This window comes from Anabrus simplex, chromosome 4 (assembly GCF_040414725.1).
Source record: "Anabrus simplex isolate iqAnaSimp1 chromosome 4, ASM4041472v1, whole genome shotgun sequence".
NCBI classification, from domain to species: Eukaryota; Metazoa; Arthropoda; class Insecta; order Orthoptera; family Tettigoniidae; genus Anabrus; species Anabrus simplex.
Window position 1 is genome coordinate 101333081 of NC_090268.1, and position 20022 is coordinate 101353102.

The 20022-nt window shown below is 40.4% G+C and overlaps 1 protein-coding gene across 3 annotated transcripts in view; it reads right to left on the bottom strand.

Annotated features, from left to right (window-relative positions):
- Positions 1-20022, bottom strand: part of LOC136871659 (high affinity cAMP-specific and IBMX-insensitive 3',5'-cyclic phosphodiesterase 8) — a 1461726-nt gene that overhangs the window by 1384992 nt on the left and 56712 nt on the right. The gene's annotated exons all lie outside the window — the stretch shown is intronic.

The following is a 20022-nucleotide window of genomic DNA, read 5'->3' on the forward strand; positions in this document are numbered from 1 at the left end:
CAGTTCATCGGAGCAAGTTCATTTTTCTAACCAATAAAACTGTGTCGATTGCGTTTGCACAGTTTTATCGCAACGTGTGGACCGTGGCGACTGCCGATTGCTCAGTTCAAGTGAGTCACTCGTTAAGATAGTGCGCGCTACAAGTTATCACATGTCTCAGAAAGACCAAAGCGGATATCGTGAGCATTTAGAAGCTGTCATTGAATGCTATAGAAATGAATCTTGTCTCTGGCAGACGAAGTCTTAAAGATTATCACAATCGGAACAGAAAAGACGCCGCCTACAGTAAGTTGATTGAAAAACATAAATTAAGTGACTGCAAAGCCAACAGAGACGTAGTTGTAAAAAATATTAATAATCTTAGGAGTTCTTAGGAGTTAAACAATGTTAAACAATCCAAAATAACGGGGTCAGGCACTGACGAGATATACACTCCGCGTTTGTGGTACTTTCATCTATTGGACTTCTTTATATGAACACGAGACCCCAATTTCGGTACGAAGAGTAACTCATTCAATAAATGTACGTGTGAATATTGCTTTCTCTGTAGTAGCCAATCTTTAGAACGCACGCTGTCTTCTTTTGCTTTTTCATTATACACACACATAGGCCCACCACCGCTAGTACGTCATCATCGTCCGTACATGACATGTTGCTTTGATATATGTTGATGAGTACTGTCAATCGACGCAGTTATCTGTACTGTGTGGAGGCTATAGGGCTTTCAGTTTTACTGCGCAGTTCATCGTTGCAATTAAATCGCACAGTTATACAGTAACGTGTGTAACCGCCTTTACCTTGCTTGTTTAGATTTAGGGACCATCAGTAGATTCGACGGTCCTAGCTGCTTTACCATGAGGGAGATCAATATGCCTACTCCTATATGATAGGAGCCACTAGACAATTGCTTGGTTAAAGAAATAGTATATCAGTAACCTAAAAACCGAGCTCGATAGCTGCAGTCGCTTAGGTGCGGCCAGTATCCGGGAGATAGTGGGTTCGAACCCCACTGTCGGCAGGCCTGAAGATGGTTTTCCGTGGTTTCCCACTTTCACGCCAGGCAAATGCGGGGGCTGTACCTTAATTAAGGCTACGGCCGCTTCCTTCCCAGTCCTAGCCCTTTCCTGTCCCATCGTCGCCATAAGACCTATCTGTGTCAGTGCGACGTAAAGCAAATAGAAAAAAAAAAAGTAACCTAAAATAGTCATCCATGCCAAGATCCGGATATTTTTGGATACTGCAGAGTTGGGATTACAGTTGTCACAAAGAGAGGTACATCGCGGACAGCAATATAAAACTCTTTTTAAGGCCACCGATTTCACCCGGACGGCTTTGAATGGAGCCATAAATTTATTGACAATGCAGGTACTGCAATCCTTTATTGAACGACCAGTGATTTATCATCCGCAACGAAGCTTGTAAATCCACGAGGAAACATAAATCTTCTTCAGATAACAGCAACTAACAAGCAGATCAACGTATCATTCGGTAAAGAAACCACCGGTATTCTAATCGGGAACAATGTGTGAATCCTGTACCTGGCTCTGTTCGCATGCACTGTTTGGAACATTTTTCTCAAATATAGTAGAGGAGGGCCAGTTTCCATTTCACTCTTTTCCAAAGTTGTTACTTATTGGTAAGATTATTTTAAACCATTATGTAACCAGGGTATGTTAGAAAACGATGCGCGACAGAGAAATCATTAATTTGACTGTGATTCAATCAATCATATTACTTTTGTATAATAATTCCCTTCAGGACATAAGTGTAAAGCATATCTTATAGTCTCTATTATTATGAATCATCTTTCATTTCCATACACCATTGCGGGATTGTGCCGGTCTCATAGAACACAACCACCTCTGTACTTACATGAATTAATAAAAAAGTAAGCAGTTCTAGAATGTCAAAATCAGAAATTAATAACAATCACATAATCTGTATCGAAGGAAAAAGATCGTACTTAGAAGAGAATATGCGCTTAATCATCAATGTTAGATTATATGGCATCTCATGCGCAACACTTTTATTTCGTTGTTTGCAAAATTCTACTTTTATGGACTGGAAAATAATTTTGCACCAGTTCATTAAACATTACAAAACTAAAATGATCATCATATACTTGTGAATAAATATCTATCCCGACCTGCCTGCTGTCATTTCTTGATGGATGCAGTACTTTTGCATCCATCTCTTGGCACAGGCCAGAGCAAAGTGTAGCTTCCACTGAAGTCCCAGTCTCATCCATGGCTGTGACAATATGGAAGCTGCTGGGGTGTGGGTCGTGCTGAGTAGTGGCATCCAGAGCACAACCAGTGCGTCTGAGTGTTATGAAAGGTGTTGCTCATAGGGTCAGTCGTGCTACAATAGCACTGCCTGGCTCAGTGAGGAAAGCAATGGCAAACTACCTCAATCCTCGTCTTGCCTAGTACGCCACATTTAGGTACTGCCATTGGTTTTTGTGGTTTTCCTATAACTGCATAGCCTTTGGTGGTGCTATTTGAGGATCCAACCAGCCTCTGGGCTGATGACCTAACAGACAGACATCCATCCCGTAATATTCGGGCAACTGTTTCTTAAAAACCTAGACGTTTATTGACTTAGGATACCTCTGTACATGTTTCACAAACGGTGTATGAGTTTCTACAAAACAAGATGCGGTTTCTCAAATACAGTATAGACATCACGCGGTAAGATGTTCTATAGATATACTGTACAGTACTTCAAATATCGCAATGAAAGATACAGTACTGGTGGTTGCCGTTACTAAGGGTGAAATATGAATAAATTTAAGTGTGATATTCCTTTCGGTGAAGCAGCCTCCGTGCCTCAGGCGGTAACGCGTTGGCCTCTCACTGCTGGGTTCCTTGGTTCAAATCTCGGTCTCTCCATGTGAGATTAGTGCTGGACAAAGCGGAGGCGGGGCAGGTTTTCTCCGGTATTCCGGTTTTACCCTGTCATGTTCCATTCCAGCAACACTCTCCATTATCATTTCATTTCATCTGTCAGTAATTAATCATTGCCCCAGAGGAGTGCGACAGGCCTCGGCAGCCGGCACAATCCCTGTCCTCGCCGCAAGATGGGGGCTTCATTCATTCCATACCTGGCACGGTCAATGACTGGAAAACAGGTTGTAGGTTTCCATTTTCATTCCTTTCGGGGACTACCTTTCATTAGAGGTTTACACGAGCAAGTCTGTATGATCAAAACTAGTGGTATACTTTACTTACTGAATATTCGTGTCTCACGCCTTTAATTATATGTTTATGAATATACAAGACATGTGTAAGGTATTTATATGCAATAATTTAAAGGCATCACTATCAAGTATAATTTTTCACTGAGTTTAATAATTCCAATATAACACATAGTACCGGAATCTGAACAACAGTTTTATTAAAGACTGGTATGAAAGCCATTTTACACGAGAATATGAATAATGTGAACTATTATCATCGTACGGATCCATGGTTAAATAGTTACTTTCCAGAATTTTCGTCCATGGGATCCCAGGTTCTATTCCCAGTCGCGTTGGGGATTTTAACCTTAATTGGTTAATTCTTCTGGCTTGGAGACTGTGTGTGGAGGGGGGGTCATCTTGAAATTTCAGAATTTATCATAGGCAAGGCCCCATTCTCACAAACACGCAGATCGCCTATATGCGTCATAACTGGCGTGAACTGAAGGATTATTATTATTATTATTATTATTATTATTATTATTATTATTATTATTATTATTACTACAATAATAATCACTAGTAAATACCACGGTGGACAAAGCCTGCAATTATCACACATACTATATTCGTATTTTTCCGTCGTAAGTGTGTGAGAGCAAGGGAGAAAAAGAGGGCTACTATTACATCTCGGTAGCTCTGGTGGTTTCCATATTTTAATTTTCCGCTTATTCATCACAGTCCAGTGCGGTAAAGTCCTGTTTGTTAACCCTTTGTTAGCATAACAAAGAAGGCTAGTCCTCTAAAAATAGCGGCATGCAAATGACAGAGCAGCAGTGAGGGGCGCGCTACACAGGAATAGCAAGCCAGCCCCTCCCACCATTCGTCCCTATTACAAGTGAAAAGTAATTCACCTCACTGGCTCATTGCGTGCGTGCTCGCAGAGGTCATGAATCACACACGTATACAGTACATGACATCAGTAAGCTAAATTTATAAGGCCCTTTCCTCAATAAAGAGGAGCCAGCGAACTGTTGTGCTAAAACTGTGCACAGTTCGATGGCTCCCTTTCTTCGTCACATAGTCGAAAAACTTAAAGCTGCTACTACGACTTCTAGAAGAAAATATCTGCTTGGGGTAGAATTATTCTGCAACATTATCGGCAATTAATGGAGCGTAAACGGTACAGCATTAGCCCATTCCCTTTTAAGGACAGAACTCAGGTTTTGAGTTACAAAGGTCGTATACCTTCCAAGTTCGTTGTGAATTCTGGAGTTCCTCAAGGTTCAAATTTTGGACCATTGGTACTTCATTTGTTAATGACATACCTATAATATCATCTGAAATATTTATTTCTGCTGATGATATTACAATATAGAAAAATAAATCTATCAAAAGCATATCCGAGAGTCATCTACTTCAAAACGATTAACCTTATCTTGTAGACTGGACCAAACATAATAAGTTACATCTCAATATAGATAAATATATAACTATGGCATTTACTCGGAAGACACGCAAAATTAATTATAACTGTTACGGAGATTTGCGTGGATCAGAAGGGGAAAGAAGCGGTGGGTCAGACACTGGACAAAAACACACCAAGAAAATTCTAAATCTGGAATATATTTAGATGGTAATCTTTTCTGAGCAACAGCAATAACAATATAACATTAATAGGAAATAAATATTTGAAAGGTATAACAACAAAAATAATTAATCTCTAAAGCTCCATATACAACTTGGGAAGGCTATTTGGTTTTTTTTTTTTGCTATTTGTTTTACGTCGCACCGATACAGATATGTCTTATGGCGACGATGGGACAGGAAAGGCCTAGGAATGGGAAGGAAGCGTACGTGGCCTTAGTTACGGTACAGCCCCAACATTTGCCTGGTGTGAAAATGGGAAACCACCGAAAACGATCTTCAGGGCTGCCGACAATGGTGTTCGAACCCACTATCTCCCGAATACTGGATACTGGCCGCACTTAAGCGACTGCAGCTATCGAGCTCGGTAACTTGGAGAGGAGCAGCTCCCATTCTTTTATACAATACTTCACAGGACCAATAGGTCTAACAAGTATTTTGTATCTTTGGTATGAGAAAAAGAACGATGAGGCTTAGCCTTTACAAATAAAGTTCCCTGCAAAGGGAATATCGAGCCTTACTTTGTTCAAATAGAGGAAGAAGCTTGGAGCTTCCAGAACAAAGTTACCAAGAAGGGAATCGAACCCACAGCTTCAAAATGTTACATGTCAGAAGGGTTTCGAACCCTGGACTTTACATGTTTAATGATCGACCAGGCACTGAAGACACTTCAGAAATATCTTTAGAAAAGCTTGACGGCTTTCATATTATACACGCTGCCCTTACTCATAAGGAGAGTCACACACTTTTTGCGGATCGAAAGATCCAGAAACACAGGAGCAGAAGCTCATACTAAACGGCCATGGAAAAGGAAAAACAAAAGGTTAATAGGAAGGCCGAGAACAAAATGAAAGGTATGCTGAACACCTCAAGCAATCCCGTGACATGACTTGTCATAAAATCTAGTAGAGAAAAAGGCCCGGTGTCACAGAGGATAAACCATACTACAAGGTGTTCTTTTTGCTAAGGGCTTTACGTCGCACCAACACAGATAGCTCTTACGACGACGATGGGATAGGAAAGGCCTGGAAGTTGGAAGGAAGCGACCGTGGCCTTAATTAAGGTACAACCCCAGAATTTTCCTGGTGTGAAAATGGGAAACCACGGAAAATCATCTTCAGGGCTGCCGACAGTGGGATTGGAACCCACTATCTCCCGGATGCAAGCTCACAGCCGCGCGTCTCTAACTGCACGGCCAACTCGCCCGGTTACAAGGTGACTAAGGCCAGAATAAAGTTTAAGTTAAGATGCGAAATACAGGATAGAAATTTAGAGCTAGAAAACTCAAGTCACCAAAATGCAAAGTAAGTAAGGGAAACGGGGGTACACAGTCGTACGTAATTTAATTTACATAATACCCGTAAGGGGTTTATATCATGCCCGTTGAGAGCCTAGAAAACCTACGTAATACAAACTAATAACACTACATTAAAAATGACGGGAATCTCAGCACGCCCTAACCGTTACATGCTAGAAGGGAACGCTGGTATATTTCCTTCACCATACATTTTAGGTGAAATTGCTGCCTATCTCATCGGGGTCCCAGCCTCGTCGTCGTTGCCTCCTGGAAGGAGAGCCCCACTTAATGTTGCACATTCCCAGATCAGATCATGACAGTCTCACTAGGTTCAAACTCACAGTATGTAAAGAGACAGACTGGATGCTGATTGGTATACAATGACGTAAACAGACAGTAAGCTGACTGGTTGATAAGGACATCCCCCTGTGGGTGGGGGCGGTAGAATAACACCCACGGTATCCCCTGCCTGTCGTAAGAGGCGACTGACAGGGGCCCCAGGGGCTCTGAACTATGGAGCATGGGTTGGCGACCACGGGGCCCTCAGTTGAGTCCTGGCATTTCTTCCACTTACTTGTGTCAGGCTCCTCACTTTCATCTATCCTATCCGACCTCCCTTGGTCAACTCTTGTTCTTTTCCGACCCCGACGCTATTAGGTTTGCGAGGGCTAGGGAGTCTTTCATTTTCATGCCCTTCGTGGCCCTTTTCTGCCTTTGGCCGATATCTTCATTTTTCGAAGTGTCGGACCCCTTCCATATTTCCCCTCTGATTAGTGTTATATAGAGGATGGTTGCCTAGTTGTACTTCCTCTTAAAACAATAATCACCACCACCACCACTGATAAGGACATCACAAGACAGGAGTGGCAACTTAGAAACAAAAGACACTCACTCGGTATGGGCCCCCTAATACAGAAACAATTCTCAACTACTGTAAGTAAACACAACAGTAGTGACATCTTGTAATGAACTAGTAAATTACGTGAAGATACAGTAGTGAGTTCACAACTTTCAGGCGTTAGAAAGTTTGCCTACAGCAAGAGAGACCATACTACTGTTACAGTAACTATGCAATGACAACAAACATATGAATATTAATTCATTCGTGTAGAAACGAAAACGGATTTAGGAATAACATTTAATGAAGATTTAACTAATCACTTCCAGAAAATTATAAAGAATGCTCTAAATATTGTTAGGCCTTATTATACGGAATTCGCTATTGTTATCATTCGTTACCATTTCGTCCAAAGACACTCTTAACTTTATTCACCTCATCTGTAAGGTCCAGACTTTAGTACGGCTCAATTATTTTGAACCACAATGAACATCACTCTTAATCGAGAATCACAGGCAACACAGACCCACAGCGTCGCTCTTATAGTGATACTAATCACAGGCAACGCCCAGACCCGTAATGTTCCTCGAAACGCAGACCCATGATGTCTACAATCAGATGCTGAAACACTCCAGCGATTATAGCCAAATTTTTTTTTCTGCTTGGGGTGTTCCAACCGAATCTGGACTGAGTGGAGCCTCCCTTGGTCATCCCTTTTAGTTGCTTCTTACGACAGGCAGCGGATACCGTGGGTGTATTCTTCGTCTGTGTCCCCCACCCACAGGGGGTAAAATGGAAATACACTGGGGTAAGAATGGAATTACTGCCTACAGATACTATATTTCATATTCAACAAAATAACTAACACTTGACGCCATTGTAGATTAGCGACTTACAGGAATTTATTTCATCATAAAGCAATGTTCCTGATGCTAACTAATACGCAGGCTCATGACGTACTACCATTGACTATGAATCACACTCCCATACGCATAGCGTACACTGCTGCGCTAGCGAACTAGTTGTCGCAGAAAAAAATGTCGCTTCCTGTCACAACCTAAACAAAACAGTCTCTCGCACACAAAACTGCACGATATAAAGTATGCAGAATGACACACTGAAATTCGATCTAATTACGTTCTACTTCTAAAAATAAATGTGCTTAGTGAAAGGTGACTTATTAAGTCATGCTACTCCATAGAAAGGAACAGTATGAAATTCAGTACTGCGACATAAGGAGACGTTCTTTAAACGCCCTCTGTGCTAGAGAACAGCCAGGAAGCACAGAGCTGTCCGGTAAATAAAATGCACAGTAGCCATGTACTAAGAACTACTTCACCTCTCAAACAATATCATAGAAGCAAGCAAACTTGTAATATGATCGTAAACACAGGTGGTCATTATTGTTTTAAAAAAGTACAAGGCAACCATCCTCTACTAACACATATCAGGAAGAAAAAAATTGATGGGGTCCATTACTTCGAAAAATGCAGGTATCGGCCAAAGACAGACAAGGACCACGAAGGGCGTGAAAATTAAAGACTCCCTAAACCTCGATATCTAACACCATAGGGATCGTAAAAGAACTAAGGTTGACCAAGGGAGGTCAGATAAGACGGATGAAAGTGAGCAGCCTGGCACAAATAAGTGGAAGCAATTCCAGGACTCAGCTAAGAGCCCCATTATCGCCGAGCCACGCTTCCAAGTTCAGAGTCCCTGGGGTCCCTTTTAGTCGTGTCTCATAAACAGAGGAGTGGTGATGGTGGTGATTATTGTTTTAAGAGGAAGTGCAACTAGGAAATCATCTTCTATATATAACCCTAATCAGAGAGAAAAAATGGAAGGGATCCGACACTTCGAAAAATTAAGATATCGGCCAAAGGAAGACAAGGGCCACGAAGGGCGTGAAAATGAAAGACTCCCTAGCCTCACAAACATAGCGTCGGGGTCAGAAAAGAACAAGAGTTCACCAAAAGAGGTCAGATAGGAGAGATAAAGTAAGGAGCCTAGCACAAGTAAGTGGAAGCAATGTCAAGACTCAGCTAAGGGCCCCGTGGTCGCCAACCCACGCTCCAAAGTTCAGAGCCCCTGGAACCGTAAACAGAGGATCTTCACTAAGTTTCTACCTGAAATCCAAACTACGGGAATGTGAGACTTTATTTCAAAAAATCCTCAAGCGTTGTCAGGAAATCGCCTACCAATTTCAAAGGTTTCGATCGCGCTGCAATGTGAGAAGCAAAACCCTACTGAAGAGTTCTAGAGATTTTTTTAATTATTAAAGTAGAGGTTTTCAATACACAACCAATTGTAACACAGGGTGCCCAGAATTTCACCAACCCTTCAAAAATTGTCCACTTCGTTCGGAATCGAACGCGTTAACTTGAGGTCCTAAGGAAGACAATCTACCTCTGATGAATTGCGCATCCTTTTATGTTCTTCATTTCAGTTTCATATTCGTATTACATATTTAGTTTGAGCTTCGTATATGCGTGCGAGTGTAGAAAGTAGTGAATCTGATAACCGACATTATTGTGAGATCTGTGATAGAGTGTGCAAGTGTAAATTAATTCTGCCCTTTGGTTGCATGAGAAACTTTAAATATTACGGAAAATAAACTCTTTTTTATTACAGATGCCTGTGAACTACTGTTTACGACACGTTATCATAATCACACGACCAGAAATTATAAGCATATAAACACTCTGAAAAAATACAATTCCATTTTAAATTAAAAAGAGAAAACAGGAGGGTTGGCACACTCGTCGTGGGAACCAACTGGACTGGGAGAAAAACAGCACTGGACTAGTTAGTATCCCTAGGGAGCACGAAAGAGAGAAGGTTGAAGGAGGCAATGAAAAGCCCAGTACACGAAGAAGCCATTACAGCAGAGAAAACTAGAAGAGAAGTCTGCGAGTTAGCGAGTCGAAAAACACGGTGAGAACGTTTTATGGATGCACATCCTTCCCGTGGGAATTGAATGAATTAAGTACGTCAGGGACTGAGTTATGTGCTTCACGACTTACTATCCCAGGACGTTCCTGGATCCACCTACCAATACTTAATATTTTATACTAGACTCCTTGAATTACAGTCTGCTATCATACCAGTAAGGGTTAAATACAGTAATAGAAAAACGTTTTGCGTATTCTATTTTAGTGCAATTTTTATTTTCCTGTGTGTATGTCCGTGCATATACATTACAAGGGCGTATACAAAGAAGAATAACAGTCAGTCAGTTTTGCAAACACAGCAGAAACGCAACAAAAGTGCAACGTTGGTAACGTGGGATTTTGAACAAAATACCGACAAAAATAGGCGTCGGCTTAACAGTGGCAGCTCTACATTCGGCTCCTGAGAATGGCTTTCCATTCTCCTGCACTAAGGCGAATGTCGGGACAGTACCTAGTATAGGCATCTGGCGGTGAGGTTAGAAATTTGCCGGATGCCGAAGCCTATCGCACTCCTCTGGGCCAATGATTAATGACTGACAGATGAAATGAAATTATATTGGATAGTGTTGCTGGAATGAAAGATGATAGGGAAAATAGGAGTACCTGGAAAAAGATCTACTCCACCTCCCCTTTGTCCAGCACAAATCTCACATGGAGTGACCGGGATTTGAACAACGGAACCCAGCGGTGAGAGGTCGACACGCTGCCGCCTGAGCCACGGAGGCTCCCAAATTTTGTAAATTACATTTATATAATGGTGGTAGCAGCAGTAGCAGTACTTCGCTTTTCCCTGTCATCTTTCATTCCAGCAACACTCTCCACTATCATTTCATTTCATCTGTCAGTCATTAACCATTGTCCCAGAGAAGTGCGACAGGCTTCGGCAGCCGGCACAATTCCTATCCTCGCCGCAAGATGGGGACTTCATTCGTTCCATCCCTGACCAGGTCACTGACTGGAAAACAGGTTGTAGGTTTTCGTTTCAATTTACAAAATCTGTAAGATTGTTTTACTTTTGTTAACCCGTACTATGAACGGTAAGTACTGCATGTGATATTTTCATAGTTTATTGTCTTAATACGTAATAATAATTGTACCGGGCGGTACACCTCTACGACGCAAGTTCAAATCTTGCGCCAATTGAAACTTCTCTATAGGAGAAACCCTGAACTGTAACAACTGAATTAACTCTCCTGTTTATCAGAAGATGTCTCTAGGTGTTTTTGATTTGCTTTTGTTGATCAAGAAGTGTGGACATTCTCTAACAGATGTCTCTATCAAAAACTATGGTTATGCACTCTGGTGCGAAGGAATGAACTTTCTTGGAGAAATTTTGTATTCATAAGTTTTGTCTTTACTAAATTTTGTTCTTTTATTTGAGGGTTGGCAATATTAAGCTTCCTTTCCGCCTGTTTTGAATTTAACCATTCCTAAATTTCTGTAATTAATTTCCCACCAATAAGGTGTTTCTTCATCGCCTTGTGTATTAGTGTTTGCTGGTAGCCAATAAAACTTTTGTGGGCGGGTCCTAATCATTCATGAAAGGTCTCGAATTTTCCGCGAGGGTATAAAAACTGCTGATTTTCTTGTCTCCGGGCCACTTCAATAACATCTAGCTTAGTGTGTGGATATGTAGCAGGAGGCGGGAAGCGCCTCTTTCTTCGGGCAACAGATCTTCAACAAGGTAATGGCCATTTAACATATTTTCTTGCTAGCTCAGCAGTTTAACTTGCGATGAAGGTTCGAAACCGTTAATATGTAACCCACCTCTTTAATATGTAAATCCCTTTTCGGTCTATGTAAAATCTACAAATCTCTTTAACTGTAAAGCGAGGATAGAGTGTGCTTTACCCTCTCGAGCTCCTCTTCATTCTGAATTTGAGGTGACTATGTTTTCGTAACCGTTTTTCTCTTCCTTCTTAATGTGTTAAATTTATCTTGTATACTAGTCACCTCCATAGATTGGGATTAGCCCCTGTATAATCGGCCTAGCGCCACTTAGGTTTCAAAATGTGTATTTAGGAGTGCACGTTCACGCCTCCAGTCCTCTCTGTACTTTGGGCCAGTAACTTAACCTGTTGTTTGTTTCTTCATGCGAAGGCCCTGTAGTATGGGTACAAGTTACCTCTGTTTATTTATAAGTATGCCTTAAGGGCAGTTAAGTGTAAAGTCTGTTTATGGCCTTCTGATAGGCTTGAACTATTGAGAGCGGGTCAGCTCTTTCCTAAATTTGATCTCTGTGTGCCTCTAGGAGGCTTAACATTGTTATTAGGAGCTAGTGCTCCTTGGTATGATGGGGGTTTCTGCCTCTTTGTTCAAATTTGTACCTTGGTAAAGTTGGGCTAATAGCCCAAGGATTGTGAAAGTGGGGCTCGAAGCTCAAAATTTGTAAAAAATCCCTGAACTGGTAAAATTATTCTTGTACCTGCCTTTCATTGTTATTCCACCTAGTGGAAAATTATTTTCTTGGTCTTGGACCGGATAGTTGGTTATTGTTTGACTCGCTGGTTTTGGTTGAAGTCTAAAGCTCTTTGTTAAACCTTGTTAAGTTTTTATATTTTTGAAAAATATAACCTTTATTGAAATTTTAATTCGCTTTTCGGTCTTGTAGTTAGACCCATTCCAGCCCGCACCTTCTTTCACCTCTGCTGTTCCACAGATACCTCGGAATAATAATAATAATAATAATAATAATAATAATAATAATAATAATAATAATAATAATAATAATAATAATAATACACACATCTTCAGACAACTTTGAATTAATTTAATCATTGTTACTGAAAGAAAACGAAGACGACTTCAAGCGAGAATCAGTATTACAGTTTACTTTTATTTTATCATCTTTATGTGGCATAAAACGCTCCTTTACATAAGTAGGTCGAACGAAAATACAGCATCAAACGAAGGGCTACACATCTTATGCCTGGGCTCTAGCCTCGAAGGATGTTTCGTACTGCAGGCTAACATGTAGCCAATTTTTCTGAAGTGAACTCGTAATCTACTGGACAAGAGGCCATCATCTGCCACTCAATCGAAATGGACTGTTTGATGACATCTGTTGAAGAATAACACTCAAGTTATGAATCATAACAAGCTACGTCAATGAGACCACTTCCTGCCGTTATTGCAGCGGTAGCTTTCTTGTTAATATGACCATGACGAATAGATTATGCAGATTAGTAGAATTAAAGTACAGAAATATGATCCGTTATCGGAAATAAATATGGACTGTTCAAAAAAATTACTGACAAACTTGCAGATAAAAATGTATCTTACACAAACACACAATTGGATTAGAAATAGCTGTTTGTTATCGTGTCCTATACAACACCTGTAAGTTGTCTGTCTATTGATATAGAGAGAGGTGAAAATTATTAGACTCAAGGGAGAAGTTTAAAAAAATTTAAAAATAAGAAGTAAAATTGCCTTAGTTTTAGCTGTTGTGTTGACTTGTCCTAATTTGTACCGTGGAACTCACTGTCTGACTAAAATTGTTGAAATACTTTATTTTAATCATTTTTAAAATATTACGTTGAGGTTATATATTTCTGCTAGATATGCTGAGAATTCTACAACATCACTTTTCGAGAGGTTGGATAGTAAATAGTACAAAACATAGTGAATCATATCGGCGCTCAAAGAAAGCAAAATATCACACAACCACTTCATATCATACAATTTTATCTAATTGCACTCAAAAGAGGAATTTAAAAAATCCTCAACATTGGAGTTTAATATTGATACCTAAAATCATCACTGATGAAATTTAAAGAAAATATAACTTGTATTCTATTATTTACTTTACACAGACAACAAGTAACACGCAAAAGAGCCCCACTGCAGCACAAAAAGATGTATGTTCATTTTTATGGGCAGGCAGTAATAAGTAATGCCACAACGGAAATAATAAAAAAAAACAGTTTTGAGTCTCATAACATTCAAACCTCTGTATCTACGTCTTATGGCTGAAAATTTGCATCACGAAATTAGCGATGCAAAGTGTGTGACGCCGTGTTACAGGTTGTAATGTGAAGGAGTTTTTTTAACTTCGTGTGGTTATTTCTAGCCGAGTGCAGCCCGTGCAAGGCAGACTCTCCGATGAGGGTGGGCAGCATCTGCCATGTAACTGCGTGTTATTCTGGTGGAGGATAGTGTTATGCGTGGTGTGTGAGTTGCAGTGATGTTGGAGACAGCACAAACATCCAGCCCCGGGCCATTGGAATTAACTAATGAAGGTTAAAATCCGCGACCCGGCCGGGAATCGAACCCGGGACCCTCTGAACCGCTGACCATTCAGCCAACGAGTCAGACATGTGAAGTATTTATGGATGGCTATCAAAGAGACCTCGCCTGATCTTACTCTAGAGAACTAATTATTTCATTCTTGGTGCTTTCATAGGCCCTACGTCAGTTTCTCCCTTTCTATGCAGTGAATCCCACATTTGTCGATTCCAAGTTCCATGTAGTTGTCCCTCGAAAACGATTCGTTATGTGTAAATACATTAATCGTTATCACTGAGTTTAATTTTTTGAAAGACATGTTTATGATCATTTGATTTTTCAAAAGGGTGTATCCTGCCCGAAGGCAGGTCCGAACCTCCGCAAAAGTGTGCCTGAGCCGGAGTTTACGTACGGTAGGATGGCCAGTTCCTTTCCCCTCCTCAATTCCCTTACCCTCAACCAAGAGCGCATGGCAACCCATCCAAATCTTGACCAAGCCCAATGTTGCTTAACTTCGGAGATTTCACGGGATCCGGTGTTTCAACGTGGCTACGGCCGTTGGCAAGAGAAGTATGACACTATTTTGTGTACACCTTGCGTATTTCAAACAAAATAATTACACTATAAGGACTAAGCCGTAATTGGTTTCTGCAACGATGCACAATAATACAAACCCATTTCTATATTTATAGAATAGATTCATATGACGCCGGTCCATTCAATCATGTGTTTTTAATACTTAATGAGCGTTAGTACACATGGAATGAAACACAGAGTTAAATGAATGTGGAATAAACTTACATAGCGAACTGTAAGTCCTAGTCATACATAGTACTTATTTCGGAGAGTAATATCACAACAAAAACGGCTTGGTATTACACACATCCAAAAGGGTTTTCCACGAACCATGTGTGACTTCACAGCAGACTTCTCGATGATGGCCAGATAAGCTTCGAGCTTGCATGGGAACTATTTGAGTTGGAGCAGAGAGATTACAATGAAATATGGATAACTGATCAATAATAATAATTTCGTGAGGCTATTTCTAGCCGAGTGCAGCCCTTGTAAGGCAGACCCTCCGGTGAGGGTGGGCGGCATCTGCCATTTGTAGGTAACTGCGTGTTATTGTTGTGGAGGATAGTGTTATGTGTGAGTTGCAGGGATGTTGGGGACAGCACAAACATCCAGCCCCCGGGCCATTGGAATTAACCAATGAAGGTTAAAAATCCCCGACCCGGCCGGGAATCGAACCCGGGACCCTCTGAACCGAAGGCCAGTACACTGACCATTCAGACAACGAGTCGGACAACTGATCAATAAAATTAACATATCATAAACTTAATGGCAATGATCGTTTTACCGTAAAGTTAACAATAGTGTTATAAACTTATAATTAATTATTGAAGAATAACTGGCGGCTCTGATGATGGCCCTGAATATACTGGGATGGTAAAATCACGGCCGACTTGATGTTCTAGCTGGCTTGCAGCGAGGGATCCAGTCGGCCGTGGTAAATTAAAACAGGGGCGGAAAATATTTACAACAGGACTGACGCGGAATTGACCCTTGTTAAATTAAAATGGAAATGGCCTCATCTGAAGAAATGAAACACTGAGGATCCGAAAGTCCTGACTCCATTCAGAAACCAACGGCAGAACTCAGCACGCGAAGGTTCGTCTGGACGCTTTAACGTATGCGCAATAGTAAATTTGTAAAGATACAGATGCAAATCATTTATGATAATGTTTCGATACGACGATCTCCTAATTCCCACTTGCACAGATAAACGGCGTTGAGATTTCGTCGGACTTCACTCGAGCAACATTTTCTGGTGTTCAAACTTTTTCGGATAATTGCTGTTTTTATTCGCTACAGAGCCCGTTTCAGGCCATTTTGCCTCTTAGTTTCGCATTGAGGATTTTGCTTGAGGTTTTGCCAATACACTTCCAGTCTTATACTCTTGCGTAAACAGTTCCGCACAAGTTTTCCACAAGTCGTGCGTCGCATAACACTCGACAATGAACACGCTCCGTTTTATCGTCAGCACCATTTTGTGTTGCATTCAACTGGTCACCAAACACTTCTGCTCACCTCACTCACACTAATGATACAGCGACGTACTCGGGAGATGCGCACGCGCAGAAATGTGACAGCAACCGATTAGTGCATCGAATTCACGATTTCCAGCATTTCCTATGATGCGCAGTTCTGCTGTCCATTAACAAGGATGAATTCCACGTCAGTCTTATAAATATTAGCAGGGCCAGTTTTATTTTGTCCATCCTATACATACCGCCAACGGCCGTAGCCGTAATGAAACACAGGATCCCGTGAGATCTCCGAAGTTAAGCAACATTGGGCGTGGTCAATATTTGGATGGGTCGCTACGCGCTGTTGGGAGGGGGGGGGTAAGGGAATGGAAGAGGGGAAAGGAACTGGCCACTCTACAGCACGTAAACTCCGGCTCAGGGACACCTCTGCGGAGGTTCGAACCTGCCTTCGGGCAGAATACACCCTTACCTTACCTATATATACCGATAGTTCTCTTTTGAAGTTAAACATTTAATTTACAACACGAACAGAATTTCACGCGCCACAATCTTAGTTTAGTAACAGGAAATAAATAAATAAATAAATAAATAAATAAATAAATAAATAAATAAATAAATAAGCTACGTACTTAACCAGCTGTGTGGCTCGGATCACAACAACAAAGCAGCGTGTGTGCCAACTACAGACCCATTTTACACGAATTGTTAAAAAGCCGCTGTGTGGCCCGTCCCTCCAAACATTCCCGTTTTGTCTACAGCCAGTAACAGTTCTGGTGTTCGGCTCCATGGCTAAATGGTTAGCGTGCTGGCCTTTGGTCAGGGTCGGGAATTTTAACCATCATTGGTTAATTTCACTGGCATGGGGGCTGGGTGTATGTGTCGTCTTCATCATCATTCTATCCTCATCACGACGCGCAGGTCGCCTACGGCGTCAAATCGAAAAGACGTACACCTGGCGAGCCGAACATGTCCTCGGACACTCCCGGCACTAAAAGCCATATGCCATTTCAACAGTTCTGTTTATACATTTGGAATGTGAATACAATTTGGCGTTTTGTGAAATATATATTTGTTTATAGTTTTCTGGAAGGAATCCGACAAGTATGACGTCTATTTTTAATACATGAAATCAAGTATTACATACCACATTCAGAAAATATATGAAAATCTCCTCAAAAATCACAAAAACTGAACTTCCTGAACATTATAACTTTGTACTTTGTACTGTCTAATTTCAGTATTATTCGAGAGAATATTTTTTATTGTAAATACCCTTAATTTCTTGATTAATTTGCTTCTTTGTCTCTTCCACTGAGCTGAATATTATTTCACGTATCTAAATTTGTCAAACATTAATTCTTTTGTACTCTATTATTAATGCTGTGGGCAAATATCCGTCATAAATTTGTTATAGAAAGATACCTGAACTGCAGCTTGTTCTAATGTCTCTATATTATGATTTAAAGATAAAAATTTCATTGTTCCGTATTGAAAAGTATCAAAGTTAAATTGAAATAATAAGTATGGTAGTTCAATCTATTCAATACAAGTAAATAAGAGATGTAGAGATTACATTCTTATTTAATTAAAAGTGGAAATAGTATCGGTTTCGTTCCCAGTCTGGGTCATCATCAGCCGACTATAACTCGAAAAACAATGCATAAGTAAGAAAGAAGTTAACGGTCAAGTCCATACAATAACAGTTGAAGAGGCGATATAAAAAATGACGGGGGTAGGCACTGTAAAATTCAGACGAAGTGGAATGTAAGTCACTTAAAAGAAGTAATGCGTAATCTTCCGAGCATCAGCACGGCACACGCAACGTTTGGCACTGTCTCACAATGTTCACGAAAAGCAGAGAACAGTTAAATGAGCCAGACTGCATACAACGTCAGGCACAAAGTCACAACACAATCCAAATATGAAGATCTAAAGTCATGAAGGAGCCGGAGACGAGCAGCTCAACCGAAGTAACTTGCAAGCTCCAGAAGATCGGCACGGTGTTTACAACGTCAAGTGCTGTAGTTTCATACGCTGACGGAGACTGAAGGATAGATTAATGATCAAGTATTTGCTTAGTTCACGAAAATGTACCTAAATATATATATAATTATAATACGATTCAATAAAATTGAATACGTAATTATGATCTTGAAGATTTTTAGAACAGTTGACGTGAAAAAACAATAGTGAATAGAACAAACGGTAAAAAGCGCAATACCGGAAACAAATGAAAACGTGTATGCACAGTGCGCTAATTCTTGAATATAAAAAATACAGGTCGTGATTGAAGTAGTCAAAGTTGGCGGACGCAAGGCATGAGTTTATTGAAAGTGAGGGCCCAAAATGAAGGTGGCAATGGGCAATGTAGCTTTTTTTAGAGGTGAAAAGAAAAATAGGATAAGTTAAAAAAGAAAGACGATTAGTGGATAAGAAAAGATTAAAAGGGTTTAAAGTTAAAAGGTGGTGAGAAAGGATAAGATAGGGTTAAAGGAGGGGTAGTTTAGGGTGGGTTAGGAGGGTGGGTTACTGGAGGTACAAAATGTGGGTAGGAACTTTGTAAGGCATGGAAAATTGAATTCAGGTTTTGAAATTTAGAATTTTTGAGAAGAAGAATTAGGAAGTCAAATAGGATGTTGGGTTTTTCAGAAATGTCGTTTAAGTTGAAACTGGGGTTGAAGTATTGGTCAAGGTGTATAAAACAATTTTCAGTAATGTTTAAGAGGGGGCCTTTGTTAATGATTTTAAGTATTTTCATTTCTTTTTCAATATTGGTGAAATTGTGCTTGGAGTCATGTATGTGTTGTCCTATGGCGGAGAATCTGTTGTATTTAATGGCGTTGATATGTTCGGAGTATCTCATGTTGAAGTTGCGGCCAGTTTGACCGATGTACGAGGAGCTGCAGTTGTTATATTTGAATCTGTATACTCCAGATTTTGAAAAAGCATTAGATTTATTTAGTGATTTAGAGTTGTGTAATATATCAAAATTTCTGTTATTGGTTCTAAAGGAAATTTTCATGTTATGTTTTTTAAAAACAATAGTTATTTTATAAGCTTCTTGAGTGAAACCAACCCAAACTGCAACCACAATACGACAGGATTCTTCGCACCCTCAAGCACATAAACGTGCTACTTGTAACAGCCTAATTTTCCGTGCCTTCAACACACATATGTCTAAAAAAGATTTAAATAATGAATTAAACACCATCCGTAACATCGCTAAATTCAATGGCTATAACAACTCCTTCATAAACCGTATCATCAACAAATTCAAACACCGTCCTAAAACTACTTTATCTAAAGACAAAACCAAACCCACTGAATTTTCCACTTTCACTTTCACTCAGATTGCTTCGCGAACGACAAATGGGCTATGCGAGGTAGTGTTGCTAAATCTGCTTGTGGTTTAAGACCGGGTTTAGAGCACCCATCGAAGAAACAAGAACTTCGTCATTGAGGGGGGGGGGTGATTTGAGCACGGACCTTCGAGTTGACAGGATTGCGCTACGGTGACACTACCTGAAATCCACGGTGTGTTTGTGTTTGATGCTGATTTCATGGTATGGCCCTCAAGCCGCTCTTAAGCCACTCGGAAATTTGGCAACACCGCTTGGCAAAGCCCATTTGAATTCGCCCGCGAAGCGAACTGACTGGCTAAAACAGCTAGTAAAATGACAACGGTGCCAGATAACGAAATTATTATTTTTTCGTATTATTTATCAATATAACCAACCTTCTAACGCTCGTTTATCTGGTTTACGTTGTTTCCGACCACCCTGTATATCGCAGAATGTTCAAAATTCCATGAATAACACGAAGAGATAAAATGT